Source organism: Emys orbicularis, chromosome 1 (genome assembly GCF_028017835.1).
Source record: "Emys orbicularis isolate rEmyOrb1 chromosome 1, rEmyOrb1.hap1, whole genome shotgun sequence".
In the NCBI taxonomy this organism is placed as follows: Eukaryota; Metazoa; Chordata; order Testudines; family Emydidae; genus Emys; species Emys orbicularis.
Genome location: NC_088683.1, coordinates 114560154 through 114577667, shown reverse-complemented (window position 1 = coordinate 114577667; position 17514 = coordinate 114560154).

Here is a 17514-nt window from a genome sequence, read left to right as displayed (position 1 = left end):
ACCTTTTACTAATTCCTGTTACTGGTTTCCTACTGAATTGGGCTGTCATTTTATGCTTCATTTGCCATAGTGCCAGTTGTCAAGGGAGCAGAATTCAACCTGGGGAGAAGGGGACAGCAGGACTGATTCTTGCAACATTTTTTAAAAAAAATAAACCAATAGATCCTAAACCCTCAATTGCTTTGGAGTACCAGCACCATTCTGTATCCCCTACCTGTGAGCCTTTTCTGCAAAGGAGGACATTTATGTTTGGAGCTGTCTGTTCTGGTTTGTCAAGCCTCAGCATGGAGAGTCATGTAGAAAGGAAAGGAATTCCCCCAGAGAAATGGATGCAGTTCCCATGAAAAATCAGCCTTGGGCTGCTCAGTGTTACCCTCCCTTGTGACATGCTGTAGAACAGTGGTCTCCAACCTTTTTACGCACAAGATCACTTTTTGAATTTAAGTGCAACCCAGGATCTACCCCGCCCCTTCCCTGAGGCTCGCCCCTTCCCCGAGGGCCCGTCCCACTCACTCAATTCCCCCACCTCCATCGCTCGCTCGTCTCCCTCACTCACTTTCACCCAGCTGGGGAAGGGGTTGGGGTTTGGGAGGGGGTGCAGGCTCAGGGCTGGGGCCGAGGGGGTTGGAGTGCGGGAGGGGGCTCTGGGCTGAGCCTGGGGTTGGAGTGCAGGAGTGGCTGAGGGGTGCAAGCTCTGGGAGGGAGTTTGGGTGCAGCATGGGGCTCCGGGCTGGGGCAGTGTTGGGATGAAGGAGGGGGTATGGGATGTGGGGTCTGGGAGGGGGCTCAGGGCTGGGGCCGGGGGTTGGGGTGCAGGAGGGGGTATGGGGTGATGGCTCCGGGAGGGGCTGGGTGTTGGGGTGCAGGAAGGGTCCAGGCTCCCACCGGGGCTAAGGCAGGCTCCCTGCTTGCCCTTGCCCCACGCCGCTCCTGGAAGTGGCCAGCACGCCCCTGCAGCCCCTGGGATGGGGGCATGTGGCTCAGTGCGCTGCTCCTGCCTGCAAGCACCACTCCCACAGCTCCCATTGGCCGCAGTTCCCCCTTTCCAGCCAATGGGAGCTGCGGGGGAGACCCCAGGGCCGGTGCAACCACTAGGCGGACTAGGCAGCCGCCTACGGCGCCAAGTGGTTGGGGGCGCCAAAAAGCAGTGCCCAATTTTTTTATAAACAGCAGAGCGCAAGGCTGCTGCTGCTCCCCGCCTCCCGACTCCAGAGGGGCCGCCCACGGCGCGGCCAGTCCCTCCCCCCGGGGGAGCAGCCAGTTGCGGAGCGGGGAAGGGGAGGGTCTAGCGCTAGCAGCTGTGCCTTCTTCCCCGCGCCGCGGGCCGAGCCGGGCTCCCCGCCACCCCTGGGGCTCTCAGCAGTGGTGGCAGCAGGCTTGGGCGCGGGGAGCGCTGGCTGCCTGTGCCGCCGCTGAGAGCCCCGGGGGCGGCAGGGAGCCCGGCTCGGCCCGTGGCGCGGGGAAGAAGGCGCAGCTGTGCTCTGCTCTTCGGGCGCAGGAGCTGGGTGTCTACTCCGCCTGCAAGATACCTAGCCGGGCCACGGGGAGCTGCACGGGCCCGCGGAGCACCAGGGGGTGGGCAGGTCCAGTCCCTGGCCTGGAGAATGGTGTATGTGGGAGCAACCCGGGCACCCCTCCCCCAGCCAGCGCCACCCCCTCCAACACCCACCGACTAGCTACCTTCTCCCCTGTGCACCCTCCGCCCCAACAACCCACCCTGTCCTGCCACTTTTGCCTCTGGGCAACCTCCACCCAGCAACCGCCACCCCCTGCCACGGTCACTTTCACTCCTGAATCAACCTCGGGACCCCCCACCCCGCCTGCCATCATCCTCCTGCCCACTCCTCCCTTGTGCAAACCCATCCGTGCCACCTTCACCCCCCTGCAACAACCCCGGGCACAGACACCCCCCCACCTGCCAGCCCCTTGCAACAACCCCGTCCTGCCCACTCCTCCCTTGTGCCCAGGGCCAGCTCCAGGGTTTTGGCCGCCCCAAGCAGCCACAAAAAAAAAAAAAAAGCCGCGATCGCGATCTGCGTCGGCAATTCGGCGGGAGGTCCTTCGCTCTGAGCAGGAGTGAGGGACCGTCTGCCAAATTGCCGCCGAATACCTGGACATGCCGCCCCTCTCTGGATCAGCCGCCCCAAGCACCTGCTTGCCAGGCTGGTGCCTGGAGCTGGCCCTGCTTGTGCCACTCCCTCCCTGCCACTGCACCCCCTGCAACAACCCTGGGCACAGACACTCCCCCGCCTGCCAGCCCCTTGCAACAACCCCCTCCTGCCCACTCCTCCCTTGTGCCACTCCCTCCCTGCCACTGCACCCCCTGCAATGAGCCCCTTTTGCCTCTGTGCAATCTCTTCCCTGCCACTACACCCCAGCCCCCTCCACCTCTTGGCCACCTCCACCCCCCGGCAACAATTGTGTGCACCCCCCTCTCTGCCACCTTCACCCCCTGGAAGAGCCCCCATATGACCCCCCTGTTTGCAGACCCTCCCCATGCCCCCTGCACTTTGTGAACATCTGGGCCCCTGAGGGGAACTTGGCCATAGGAAGGTGGAGGCTGGACATGGGGTGGGGTGCAAGGTGGAAGTTTCGCCTAGGGCGCAAAATATCCTTGCACCGGCCCTGGGAGACCCCTGCCCTCCCAGGGGCTGCAGGGTCGTGCTGACCACTTTCTGAAGCGGCATGGGGCCGGGGCTGCCTTAACCCAGCTGCACTGCCAGACTTTTAGTTGTCGGAGATTGTGATTGAATGTGAGAGGCTCCAGAATCGACCAGTTGATCACGATCTACCGATTGGTGACCACTGCTGTAGAAGCTATGAGCACACTTATGAAACGCAGTCACTGTACTTTCCCCTCCTGCAGACTCTCAGAACTACAGTAGTTTCCACTATAAGGCTTGGTTGCATCCAGTGCAGGGGGGAGGGGAGCTATCACCTTTTAGGAACAGAGAAATTGCAGGCTGGAGCGGAACAGTGGTCCATCTATTCCATGAGCCAGTCTCTGCCAGTGACCAGCACCAGATGCTACAGAGAAGACATATTGCAGTACGTGAGAGCGTGGTGTGCCACTGTCTGCAATGGGTGAGCGAGCTTCTGAGTAGATTGAGTTTGGTCGTGTTCACAAACTCACGCTTTATTAGTAGCTGACACAAAGTTTTAGCTCTCGCAGTGAAATGTCCAAAAATCCTAACTCCCATGCTTTTTGAAGGTGCCAGTTAGGCTCTCGTTGGTCTCTTCTGAGGCTACCTCTCCTTTCTGTGTTCCAGGCCTGGTCTGTATTACAAAGATGGGTTGATGTAAGTTGTCTTGCATTGACCGCTTTGTACGTGTGTCTATGCTCAAATTTGTCTCTGGTCAATGTAAGTGCCTCCTGATGGTGATGCAGTAAAACCACCTCCCCCCACAGCGTGCAGCCATGGTTGACCTGCTGAGGTCAATGCGGTGCAAGTGTAAACACTGTGTGATCTGTGTCAACCCTAACAGTCCCCCAGCAACCATCCCACAATGCCCCTCTGTGACAGTGGCCATTCTGATCACAATTTTAAACTCCAATGCTCCCCACCTGAAAGTCCCCTGGGTGTTTTTGAAATGCCTTTTCCTGCTTGCCCACCTTGGTGAACACACCTAGCAGCTCCCCCTGGTTGTGTGCAATGGCACAGCCAACCATGCTGGCTCCAGACACTAGACGCAGTCCTGCCTGGAGTAGACAAGAGCTGGTGGATCTCCTGGGCCTGTAGGAAGAAGAGGCTGTGCAAGCACAGCCATAGCACAATGGACATCTACAAGCAGATTGCACAGGGGATGAAGGTGTATGACAGGGATCAGCAGCAGTGCCGCATGAGAACAAAGGAACTTCGCCAGGAATACCAAAAGGCCAGGGAGGCCTCTAATAGATCTGGTGGTGCCCTGCAGATCTGCTACTTTTTTATTGAACTGCCTGGCATACTTGGAATAGACCCCACCAGAAACCCATAGGCCACTGTGGATACCTCGGAGGAGCCTGAGCTAGAGACCCCGGCCATGAAAAGCGAGGAGAAGGAGCGGAGAGACTTAGCGAGGAACTCCAGCGAGGCTGTGAGCCAGGACCTGTTCGAGACTCCATCACAGAAGACAGTCCTGCCAGGTAAACACGAATGAGCCTGAAAACGGGGAAGAGAATCTGGGGTTGTGTGTATGTGCATTTTCCCTTACAGTCTTTACACTTAATGATGGCACCCAGCTCATCCACAAGTTAACAAAACACAACTATGGAGACACAAGGTAGGTGAGGTAATATTTTTCATTGGACCATCATCTGTTGATGGAAAGTACAAGCATTCAAGCTACACAGAGGTGTTCTTCAGGTCTGGGGAAGGAAATTAGAGTGCCTGAGCTAAATACAAGTTGGAACAGATTGTTAAGTAAAAGGGGTAACGCAAGTTGTAGGAGGCCACTTGAAAAGAAGTAGGCAATTGAGGGTTACATTGTTTTGCATAAGGGGTTTGAAGTAGGCAATTAAAGGTTAGCAAGCAGTGGGGTGTGTTACAAATTGTTGTAATGAGCCATAAAACTGGTGTTCCTGTTGAGTCCATGATTTTAAGTGTGTAGCAAAGTTATGGAGTACTTCTGGCACCTTAGAGACTAACAAATTTATTTGAGCATAAGCTTTCACGGGCTAAAACCCACTTCATCGGATGCATAGAATAGAACACACAGAAAGAAGATATTTATACATACAGAGAACATGAAAAGGTGGGAGTAGCCATACCAACTGTAAGAGGCCAATCAATTGAGATGAGCTATCATCAGCCTGAGAGAGAAAAAAGTCTTTGAAGTGATAATCAAGATAACCCATAGAAGGTGTGAGGATATTTTAACATGGGGAAATAGATTCAATTAGTGTAATGACCCAACCATTCCCAGTCTCTGTTCAAACCTAAGTTAATTATATCTAATTTGCATATTAAGTCAAGTTCAGCAGTCTCTCTTTGGGGTCTGTTTTTGAAGTTTTTTTGTTGCAAAATTACCAGTCTTTTGAGGGTGTTGCGCAGATTTCCTTTGAGGAAGCAAAGAGTACTTGTAAACGTACAGCAAGCACCACACAATTCATCTGAAGGTGCATCTGAAGAAGTGAGGTTTTTTTACCCATGAAAGCTTATGCCCAAATAAATCTGTTAGTCTTTAAGGTGCCACCGGACTCCTTGTTGTTTTTGTGGATACAGACTAACACGGCTACACCCTGATACTTGACACAATTCATAGGATCACTAAAATACCCAGTCCTATTTATAAAAGTACAGCAAACACCAGACAGTTCCTAACAGCACCCTAATATTCAGACCAGAGAACACTCCAAGAGAGAACACTGCTGTGAATGACCTTAAAGTGCTCATTCAAAGCCTCCCTTAGTTGCACAGCTTCATGTTGGGCTCTTGTAATGGCCCTTGGGCCTGGCTGTTCAGAGTCAGCCAATAGCCTCCCCACCTCCCCACAGGCAGCAACTTTCCACCCTTTGCCTTACAGATATTATGCGGGACACAATAGGCAGCTATAACCATGGGAATATTGTGACATTGTATAAAAGATGGGTGACCATTTATAATATTATTGATCCCATTATTATATAATTGCAACAAATCTTGTACAAAGTACATCATGTAAGGTATCAATGGAAAAGTTAGTCTGTCAAGTATGATTATCCTGGTTAAATCCATGTATCATCACAGTATCTGACGTTCTGACTATTGGTGATGTATTTGTATCTCAGATGTGTTTGTTCTTGGGGTGACACCCACAGGGTAGTTTACATCCAGTCTCTCCAGTCCATTGTGAATGGACTAGTCAAGCTTGATGGGCCACTAAGAAGAATCAACTCTCCAGATAGCAATTCCTGAGGAGGTCTCAGACAACAAAGAGCAAATGGCCACCCCTGTGATTTAACAAAACATATTGGGGCATTTGATGCGGACATGTGACTTCAGACTCCCTCTTTGTCAGTAATTTTCCATACACAGGGGCTATGGGATTTGTTTGGTATAGGTAAATTTCCATGCACATGGCAGAGAATATAAAAGACACCTGAGACATCTCCATTTTGCCTCTTTCCTGCTACAGTTCTCTGGACTGGATTGACAACTGAAAGGAGTGTTTTGAAGTATGGACTGAGGACCTTCCAATCTTTTGGAAGTTACCAGAGGGGCTTTTGCAAACCAGCAGACTATTCCTTCACTGCTACAAACCTGATTTAAGGACTTCCCAAATATTGGTAAGTATATGATCTTTTAACCATATATAACTCTATTCTTTTCTTTTATTAATTAATTCTTAGCAGGGTGGATTTGATTGAAATCAAATTGATTTAAATCATGATTGATTTAAATAACTAGTCAGGAAGACTCAATTTAATCATGGTTTTCTACATAAAAGTACATTCTTGTTGGTTGTTATAACCTTAATACATATTCTTCACAACTCAGAGATAGATGTAGGTTTCATTTTTAGAAGGTATACACTATACATTTTTAAACCGTGGTTTATTTTGAAAACTTTTCAGATTAGTTTTGCAGGTATATCAGAAAATGAATGATTGTTTGGTTATTTCATTTACCAAAGGTAATTGAAGCAGATATTTATGAAGTCATTGGGAAGTGAACTATCTCCAATTCAACAGGTTAATCAATATTTGGAGGATTTTCTTGCCAGGCTGTATTAGGAGGAAAACATCACTAGACAGACATTTAAATTGTTTTATTTCACTAAAACAATAACGTTAAGTATTCTGGATTGTTTTCTTCAACAGCAAACATATAATATTTTAACAAAAAAGCATATGTCCCTCGCTTCTCACATTTATCTCCAGACTTCTTCTCCTTGTCCAGATCTATTCTGCCGGCAACAATCTTCTTTGAAACTCTGCACTTCAAGAGAGAGGTAAGGGATTGACTCTGTGTACACAAATTTGCAGAGGAACAATAGGGTTGAGGTCTGTTATTTCTCACCTCTCTATATTATTTATTTATTTAAAAACATTTTTGCTGTTAACAAGCATGTTACCTCTGGAGACACAAATCCACAGTTTGAGAACTGCAAAACTAAGCATCTCTGATGGTATCTTCTAGACTGAGCACTGAGTCCCATTGGGTAGATAGAAAGATGTAAAACAGGCTACATAAAAAGCACTAGCGAAGTCAGAACAAACTAAAACTTCATATATACAATGACTTGTTTATACTGCTCTATGTACTATACACTGTACACTGAAATGTAAGTACAATATTTATATTCCAGTTGATTTCTTTTATAATTATATGGTAAAATGAGAACATAAGCAATTTTTCAGTAATAGTGTGGCTGTGACAGTTGTATTTTTACGTCTGATTTTGTAAGCAAGTAGTTTTGAAGTGAGGTGAAACTTGGGGTATGCAACACAAGTCAGACTCCTGAAAGGGGTACAGTAGTCTGGAATGGTTGAGAGCCAATGAATTAGAGCATATCTTATAGAAACACATCCAAAGTGGCTTTAAAAATGGTCAGTGATGGAGTATCCACCACCCTTGGTAAGTTGTTCTGATGGTTAACTGCCTTCACTGTTAAAAATTAGGACATTAATTCTAGTCTGAATTCATCTAGCTTCAGCTTCCAGACATGGCTGCTGAGCTATAAACAATGTGCATTGTTTGTAACAGAATTGTCTCTTGCTTTTGCCCAGGATTTTTGTGCCTCTCTCTTCCACTGACGGTTATTAAACATGCAGAGTTAACACCTATTTAGTTAGTTATGTGTGTTCAAAATTCTGTGTATCCACCTCTGTGGTGAGTTGTAAGTTTCGCTGGTGTATGTGTGTGTCTGTAAGTCAGATAGCCTGAAAAAGGATTATGCCCTTATATTTTCAATTTTTTAAGTGCGCCAATCTGATGTACGTGTACTGACAGAATCCTGTTGAATAAATACATCACTGCTGGGATTCTAGTATGTGAGACTGGTTCACAGCTATAAATAGAGGTGGTTTATAACCTTGGCAAACCTTTCTGAAGTCTCCCTCCCTGTTTGGAGGAGCGGGAGGCTGTTTGTGCCACATTTACCCTGGGCAGACTTGTCAGCAGCACTTTCAGGTCATTCTGGCAAGAGTCCTGCCAACGGGCTGACGTACGGCCCATCGAACGACTGTAAAACAATTTCAAACTGTCCAATTCTATTGACAGCAGCAACTCCCCCACCGGGGACGAAACCCTATTAATGAAACCAAGAGCTCATTTCCTGCCAGCATGTCACATGAGCAAACAGTAGCAGGACACATTTTCTCTCTCTCACACAGTTTGTCTTTCTCTCATGCACAGACACAAACAAATCTATCTATCTAGCTGTCTATCGATGGATCTATCTATCCATCCATCCCACCACTGCAGTGTCCAAACAATAAACTGGTAAGATGCATCTGCCTGGCACTGTCCAATCGAATGTAGATTTGAAAGCAGATTCAGGTCTTTGCCCTTCCCGGGTTCTGAGGTAGCTCTGGTTTTCTTCTTTTCTCACTTGCTCACTCATAACTTGCACTAAGGGCCATCTTCAAAAGGCCACGTCCTTAGGAAACCTTTAGCTGAAGATACCAGCCTCTCAAAGGCAATATTAGTAGTAGTAGCAGAAGTAGTATCACTTTTTCAAGGATATAATTTTTCTGGGGAACTAGACTTTTTGCCACAGTCACTCGGTGTAAAAACAGCCAGAAATGTGTGCCAGTGGGAGAGTGCCCTCCCAATAACAAAAAGTAAGGTTCAAAAAATTATAAATGAGGGTCACGCCCCACTATTTTTCCGCCTTTACATCAAAAGGTTTGGATCTTCCTTGTCGCTCTTCCCTCAGGAGGAGGCAGTGTGTCTGATCTGTGATTGACAGGCATCATGTGTCCAATGTGTTACATTTTGATCTCTTTTGCTGTGTCTCTGTCTCTTCTTTGTTCTTCAGGTTCTGATACCACCATCATCACTGTGGCAGCTCAGATGGATTATTATTCCTCCTGTAATGTCTCTCCTCTCCACGTTGCATGGCCATTGTCCTCCTCATGTTTCCTCCCCAAATCTGCTATTCTTTCCCCCCCCCCACTACCAGGGGCGGCTCTAGGCACCAGCAAAGCAAGCATGTGCTTGGGGCAGCCCATTTGCAGGGGCGGCAGGGATCCAGCATGGGAGCTGAGAGCCAACAGGGGGCCCTGGGAGCTGTAGTTCCTTGGTTAGCTCCCTGCCTATAGAGCCAGTCCTGGAGCAGGGAAAGAACTACATTTCCCAGCATTCCCCTGGCCACTACCAACAGGAAAGGGGGAGGGAGTGAGGAAGCTGAAACCTCATGCTGCAGCCTGCTATGAATGGAGAGCTGCACTGTGAGTAGGGATTCCATATTTTAACATTCAAAAAATAGGACACTCCACGGGGAGGGAGGGTAGCCCCACCCTGCCTCCATCCACTCCCTCCGACTGCCCCCCACAGAAACCCCAACCCATCCAACCCCCTTGCTCCCTGTCCCCTGATCACCCCCTCCTGGGACCCCTGCCCCTAACTGCCCCCCAGGACCCCACCCCCTAGCTAAGCCCCACTGGTCCTTGTCCCCAACTGCCCCCTCCTGAGACTCCCCCAACTTCCCCCCTAGGACCCCACCCCCTACCTGTCCCCTGACAAACCCCTGGGACTCCCATGCCTATCCAACTGCTCCCTGTCCCTTGACTGCCCCCCCCCCCGGAACCCCCTACCCCTTTTCCAACCCCCCAGCCCCCTTACCGTGCCACTCAGACCAGCTTGTCTGGCTTCGCGCAGCGCCAGACACGCTACTGCATACATGCTGCCGTGCTCCCCTGCGGAGCCACAGGCCCCCCTCCCCTCCCCCCCAGCACCTGCCTTCCAGATTTGAACACCTCAAAATTCAGGAGTGCTCAAGCTCAGTTTGGGCAGCTGTTACTTCATTTCTCCCAAATCAAATATACTGATCCACTGTAACTTGCTGTAGAAAAAGTAGGATAAAATTGAGCAAGAAATGCTTCCCAGTGGGTATTAGGACTGGAATTGCTATTTTCAACAGCCATTGCCCTTTTTGTTTGTTTGTTTGTTTAAAAGGAAGACAGTGATATTGCATTGGCAAATTCCCCATAGAAAGAAAGAGTGGAACAAAAGAATAATAAAGGCACCTCAACTTTTCCTCATTTATGTAGGACAGTCTTATAATATGCATCCAGATATCCTCCAATCACACAAGCTGAAAATTCTTCCACTTTACTGCAGTTCTGTAACCATATGGGAACCAATCCTGTCTGTGTTCTGTGCACATCTAAAATTCCTGCTGAATGACCTGCCCTGGGAGCGAGTTACCAGTGACCCAGGGCTGTGGCGGAAGGAGGGTGCAGGTGGGGGGGGTGAGCCCAGGGCTGGGGCGGCAGGAGGTGTGTGTGGGGGCAATGGTGGGGGGGTAGGGGGAACCCAGAGCTGGGGCAGCAGGGTGGGTGTGTGTTTGTGGGGGAGAGCCCAGGGCTGGGGCGGCAGGGGGTGGTGGTTGGGGGGGTGAGAGCCCAGGGCTGGGGCGGCAGGGGGGTGCAGGTCGGGGGGGTGAGAGCCCAGGGCTGGGAATGCAGGGGGGTGCGGGTCAGGGGGTGAGAGCACAGGGCTGGGGAGGCAGGGGGGTGCGGGTGGTAGAGAAGAGCCCAGGGCTGGGGCAGCAGGGGGGTGCGGCGAGGAGCCCAGTGCTGGGATGGGGGGCAGCCAAAATTTTTTTGCTTGGGGCGGCAAAAAACCTAGAGCTGGCCCTGCCCACTACTCCCCTCTCCCATCCTCTTTTCCCACATCCAAGTGCTCGCAAGGTTCGATTCCAACAGCCAGTGTTTCACATTCAGGCCTTCTCTACACTAGGAGGGTTTTGCCAGTGTGGTTATACCCAGGGAACCAACACAAGTTATACCAGTGGTTCTCAAACTTTTGTACTGGTGACCCCTTTCACATAGCAAGCCTCTGAGTGCAACCCCCCTTATTAATTGCATATGCTTTTATCTATTTAACACCATTATAAATGCTGGAGGCAAAGCAGGGTTTGGGGTGGAGGCTGACAGTTCGCGACCCCCCATGTAATAACCTCACGACACCCTGAGGGGTCCTGACCTGCAGATTGAGAACCCCTGAATTATACCAATATAACCATGCTTATACCAATAAAACAGCATCTTTGCTAGAGCTTTTATCAGCATAGTTACATTGGTAACAAAAATCACATCCCATCCTGGCATAGCTGACATGGCAAAACTTTTAAGTGCAGACAAGTGTAGGGCGGTTCGGCCGGGGCTCGTCCCTCTCCGGGGCAGCAGGGAGCCAGACCGCCTCGCTACTTGGGTCAGGTGTGTCGGGGAATTAGCTTGGCTTTGCGGCAAACAGTCAGCAGCTCCGGCCCACTGGCAGGGGCTGAGCAACCAGTTCAATAGTACCAAGCCCTGGCCCTGGGTCAGGGCGGGACAACAAATAGTCAGTAGCTCAGGCCCTCAGGCAGGGGTTGAGCAAACAGGTTCAATATTAGCAAGCCTAGGCCCTGGGTCAGAGTGGGGCGACAAACAGTCAGTAGCTCAGGCCCTCAGGCAGGGGCTGAGCAAACAGGTTCAAGAGCAAATCCCCAGGCTCCTGGCTTTGAGCAGCCAGGGAGAGGGGGAGACTGCCACCCGCGAGTTGGGTGGCAGGGGGGATGTAGGCCCTCCCACTCCACTGTGTCCCAGCCCGGGGCCCTAGCAGCTGCAGAAGACCCTGACAATGCGGCTGCTGTGTCAGTGGGGATCCTGACCACAACACACTGACATTGGCTCCGGCAGTGTTGCAGCCAGACTCGGGTGGGCTGCCCCCGGGCTACTTCCCACCTCCCCCTCTAGAGGTACCTAGGTCCGGACGGCGTCCTCCATGGCGTCACACACCATGGGCTCCTCGGGGTAGCTGGCAAGCATTTGGTTTGGCAGTTCCTCAGGGTAATGGGCGAGCGGTAGGCTTGGTAGCGTCTCTGGGTTCGGGCTAGCATCAGGCGTTGGCTTGTCTGGCCAGTCCTCGGTTCGCCGTGGTCTCCGCACTGGGAGCTACACCACAGGCGTCTGGTCTCTCCGGTGGCTGAGCTTCAAGTGAGCTCTGGGCTTTTATACTTCCTGTCCTGTGCCTTGACCTCTGAGGGTCGGGCGCAGGGTTTGCTGGCTCCACCCACTTTGGTGTCCAGGGAGGCTCATCCGCCTCCCAGGAGGCGGGGAGCCCAGACCGCCTCGCTACACACACACACCCTTAAGTCTGGCTCCCGCTCGTTGGGGTCAGACTCTTCCATACCTCCCAGGCGGGACAGGAAGTCAGCATTAGCGTGGTCCTTGCCTGCCTTATGGCGAACTGTAAAGGCATAGGGCTGGAGCGCTAGGTACCACCACTGTATTCTCATATTATTGTCTTTCATTTTATTCATCCACTGAAGCGGGGCATGGTCGGTGACTAGGGTGAACGGGGCTCCAAGAAGGTAGTAACGTAGGGCATCACAAGCCCATTTCACTGCCAGGGCCTCCTTCTCCACCAGCGCATAGTTCTTCTCCTGCGGAAACAATTTCCAGCTGATATATAAGACCGGATGTTCTTCCCCATCAATCTCTTGGAACATGACGGTGCCTAGTCCTACCTCCGAGGCATCAGTTTGGAGGATGAAGTCTCTGTTGAAATTTGGGCTGTAGAGGACCGGTTCACGGCAGAGACTCTTTTTGAGTTCCTGAAAAGCATCTTTGCATTCCGGGGTCCAAACCACACGCCGAGGGCTGTCCTTGGTTAAAAGGCTGGTCAAAGGAGCAGCGATAGATGCAAAATGGGGAATGAAACACCGATAATAGCCGGCGAGGCCCAAGAACTGTCGCACCTGACGCTTTGTGGTGGGAGGCGGGCAGGCCGCCAGGGCCTGGACTTTTCCCACGAGGGGCTTCACTTGTCCGTTCCCTATGGTGTAGCCCAGATAAGTAGTCTCTTGCCATCCAATGCGGCATTTTTTTGGGTGGGATGTCAACCCGGAAGCCCGCAGGGATCTCAGGACTGCCGCTACCCATACCAAATGATCCTCCCAGTGGCGGCTGTAGATGACCACATCGTCCAGGTAGGTGGCTGCATAGTCTCAATGGGGTTGGAGGACATGGTCCATCAGCCGCTGAAATGTGGCTGGGGCCCCATGGAGGCCGAAGGGCATCTGGGTGAATTGATACAGACCTGTTGGGGTGGCAAACGCGGTCTTCTCCCTCGAAGCGGGGTCAAGGGGGATCTGCCAGTAGCACTTGCTGAGGTCAAGTGTGGTGAGGAAACAAGCCTCCCCTAACCGGCCAAGCAGCTCATCTACGCCCGGCATAGGATATGCGTCAAATTTGGAAATGGCGTTGATGCATCGGAAGTCGATGCAGAAGCCCCGCGTCCCATCGGGCTTGGGTACTAGCACTATCAGACTACGCCATTCACTCTGTGAGAGTTCAATTATGCCTGGCTCTAGCATGGCTTGTACCTCTTCTCGACAATCTGCTGCATGCGGTGTGGCAAGGGCCTGGTCGTTTCTCGGATCACTACCCCAGGTTCTGTCTGAATGGTATGATAAATCAGGGTTGTGTAACCCGGCTGGCCGGTGAAGGTTCGTGGGAATGCCTGTAGGAGACACCGGGCTTGCTTGCGTTGTTCGTCCGTGAGGGTCTCCGTGAGCTGGGGCCCCTCGTTGTCTTGGGTTAGGGTGGCATGGGGGTCCAGTTCTGGCTCCGGCGGGTAAGGGTTCATTAATAAGCCCTCGCGTTCCTGCCAGGGCTTCAGGAGCTTGACATGGTACCGCTAGGTTTTCTTACGTCGGTCTGGTGGGTTAACCTCATAGGTGACGGGTCCCACCTTCCGTACCACCTCATAGGGGCCCTGCCAGCTGGGACTCGCTCGAGGGCAGGAGAAGCAGGACCCGGTCCCCAGGTTTAAAGTGGTGGCTCTGTGTGTCTCGGTTATAGGTTTGTGCTTGAGCCTCCTGGGCAACCCTTAAGTTTTCCCGGGCGAGCGCCCCGGCCTGAGTGAGGCGTTCCTGGAGCTGGAGGACATACTTCAAGAGGCTCTGGGTTGGTGATGGAGCTTGTTCCCAGTTTTTGCGCTTCAGGTCAAGCAACCCCCGTGGGTGGCGGCCTGTCATAACTATAAAGGGAAGGGTAACAGTTCTCCTGTGTACAGTACTATAAAATCCCTCCTGGCCAGAGACTCCAAAATCCTTTTACCTGTAAAGGGTTAAGAAGCTCGGGTAACCTGGCTGACACCTGACCCAAAGGACCAATAAGGGGACAAGATACTTCCAAATCTTGTCGGGGGGGAAAGGCTTTTGTTTGTGCTCTTTGTTTAAGGGGTCGTTCGCTCTTGGGACTGAGAGGGACCAGACATCAATCCAGGTTCTCCCCATCTTTCTAAACAAGTCTCTCATATTTCAAACTTGTAAGTAAAAAGCCAGGCAAGGCGTCTTAGTTTTACTTTGTTTTCTCAACTTGTAAATGTACCTTTTACTAGAGTGTTTATCTTTGTTTGCTGTACTTTGAACCTAAGACAGAGGGGGGTCCTCTGAGCTCTTTAAGTTTGATTACCCTGTAAAGTTATTTTCCATCCTGATTTTACAGAGATGATTTTTACCTTTTTCTTTAATTAAAAGCCTTCTTTTTAAGAACCTGATTGATTTTTCCTTGTTTTTAGATCCAAGGAGTTTGGATCTGAATTCACCAGGAGTTGGTGAAAGGTTTCTCAAAGCTTCCCAGGGAACGGAATTAGCTTGTGGGAATGGTGGCAGCGGACCAGATCTAAGCTGGTAGTTAAGCTTAGAAGTCTTCATGCAGGCCCCCACACTTGTACCCTAAAGTTCAAAGTGGGGATACAGCCTTGACATGGTGGCATAGCGGTGGGAAACATTTTAAACCCAAAAGCCAGTAAGATTATTTTTTTTCCTTCTAGCTGCTTGGAAAGCAGAGCTGAAGGTAGATGCATATCTTATCTCTCCTTGCCTGAAGGCAGAGGTGTTAAGTTTCTTTAACAAGAGCCTTTGTTAAGAGAAGGGTTCAATTAATGAGCAAACGACTGGTAAAAGGAATTTACAAGCTGAATTGTTTTTTTTCTTTTTTCTTTTTACATCCTCGGGAGTAGCTAGTTAGAAAGTCTCTGTTAACTCAGCAGCACTCAGCAGCAGACTGAGCTAAGTGCATCCCAGTTTCAGTCAACTGCAGAGGGGTGTGACCCAGCACAAGAAAACAGGGAAATGACTACCAAAGAAGTAGCTAACAAAATAGAACTGGCCAAACTAGAAGCAGAACAAAATGAAAGAAAACATCAGAGACTGCTTCAATTAAAAAAACTCGAGACAGAGCAGAAAGAAAGAGAAGAGAAAGCCAAAGAGGAGGCCCACAAGAGAGAGATGGAGCTGGAAGAAGCCAAAGAGGAGGCGAGAGAAAAAGAGATGGAGGAGAGAGAAAAAGAAAGGAAGCATGAACTGGAAGTAGCAAGGGCTAGGCAGGATGCACCAGCCCATCCCAGCAATTCCTCTCCAGGTACCACTTCCCATCCCAGAAAATTCCCCACCTACAAGGCAGGCGATGATACTGAGGCCTTCTTAGAAAATTTTGAAAGGGCCTGCCTTGGATACAGCATCACTCCAGACCAATACATGGTAGAGCTGAGGCCGCAGCTCAGTGGACCCTTAGCAGAGGTGGCGGCTGAAATGCCTAAGGAACACATGAACAGTTATGAACTTTTTAAAAACAAGGCCAGACTCAGAATGGGGCTAACACCCGAGCATGCCCGTCGGCGGTTCAGAGCCCTAAGGTGGAAACCAGACGTGTCATTTACCCAGCATGCCTACCACATTGACAAAAATAGTGATGCCTGGGTATCAGGAGCAAATGTTAAATCTCTGGAAGATCTGGTTTCCCTAGTAAAAATGGAGCAGTTTTTAGAGGGTGTTCCTGAGGAAATAGAAAGGTACATCCTAGATGGGAAGCCCAAAACTGTAACCGAGGCGGGGGAGATTGGAGCCAAATGGGTGGAGGTGGCAGAAAAGAAAAAAACTAGTAGCAGTTGGAGCGAATACCAGAAGGGGCAAGCCGAAACAAAACCTTACCACCGGGGACAACCCAAGGCCCCACCCACATCCCAAGGGAAACCCCAGACGCCTTCTCACCCCACCACACCAGTCTCCATCAACCAACATCGCCCCGGTGATACCTTAGCAGGGCGATGTTTTAAATGTAATGAACTGGGGCATATAAAGGCTCACTGCCCCAAAAACCCCAACCGATTACAGTTCATTACACCCCAATCACACCAAAGATCCCCAGACCCAGATGCCTCTCTCATACCCTCGGAGCGAAGGGAAACCTTGAGAGTGGGCGGAAAGAAGGTTATCGCTTGGAGAGACACTGGGGCACAAGTGTCAACTATCCACCAATCCCTAGTGGACCCCAAACTCATCAACCCGGAGGCTCCAGTGACCATTCAACCCTTCGTGTCACAGTCTGTAACCTTGCCTACAGCCAAGTTGCATGTCCAGTACAAGGGCTGGTCAGGAATGTGGACTTTTGCAGTCTATGACAATTATCCCATCCCCATGCTGCTGGGGGAAGACTTGGCCAACCATGTGAAGCTAGCCAAGAGGGTGGGAATAGTCACCCGCAGCCAGGCTAAGCAAGCTTTCACCCCCATCCCTGTTCCTGAGCCGTCCACCAGGGCCCCGTCTGTGTTACCAGAGACCCAAACAAAGGTGGTGGAACCGGATCCCCTGCCAACGACTGCAACAGCCGTAGTGGATCCAATCCCAGAGACCCAGCCAAAGCCAGTCCCAGAACCGGAACTGGCAACGCAGCCAGCACCAGAACCATTGCCAGCACTGAGTCCAGCGCTTGCAAACCCGTCTACAACTCCAACGCCAGAGGGCACCAGCGAGCCTGAACTGGTGGAAGCAGCAGATAACCCTACCCAAGAGGCTCAGCCAGAGCCTGAAATACCACATAGTGCACCAGCGGACAGCGGTTCACAGTCAATGGAAACAGCCCCAGCACCTGCATCGCTTCCAGAGGGGCCAAGCCCCAGTCCACAGTCCAAGGAGGAACTGATGTCTCCAGCATCAAGGGAACAGTTCCAGGCCGAGCAGGAAGAAGATGACAGCCTTCAGAAAGCTTGGGCGGCGGCACGGAGCACCAAACCGCCTCTCAGCTCTTCTAACCGATCCCGGTTTGTTGTAGAACAAGGACTTTTATACAAGGAGACTCTTTCTGGTGGGCACCAGGAAGACTGGCATCCTCAAAGACAGTTGGTAGTTCCCACTAAGTATCGGGTAAAGCTCTTGAGCTTAGCCCATGATTATCCCAGTGGCCATTCTGGGGTGAACAGAACCAAAGACCGGTTGGGGAAGTCCTTCCACTGGGAGGGAATGGGCAAGGACGTTGCTAATTATGTCCGGTCTTGTGAGGTGTGCCAACGAGTGGGAAAGCCCCAAAACCAGGTTAAAGCCTCTCTCCAGCCACTA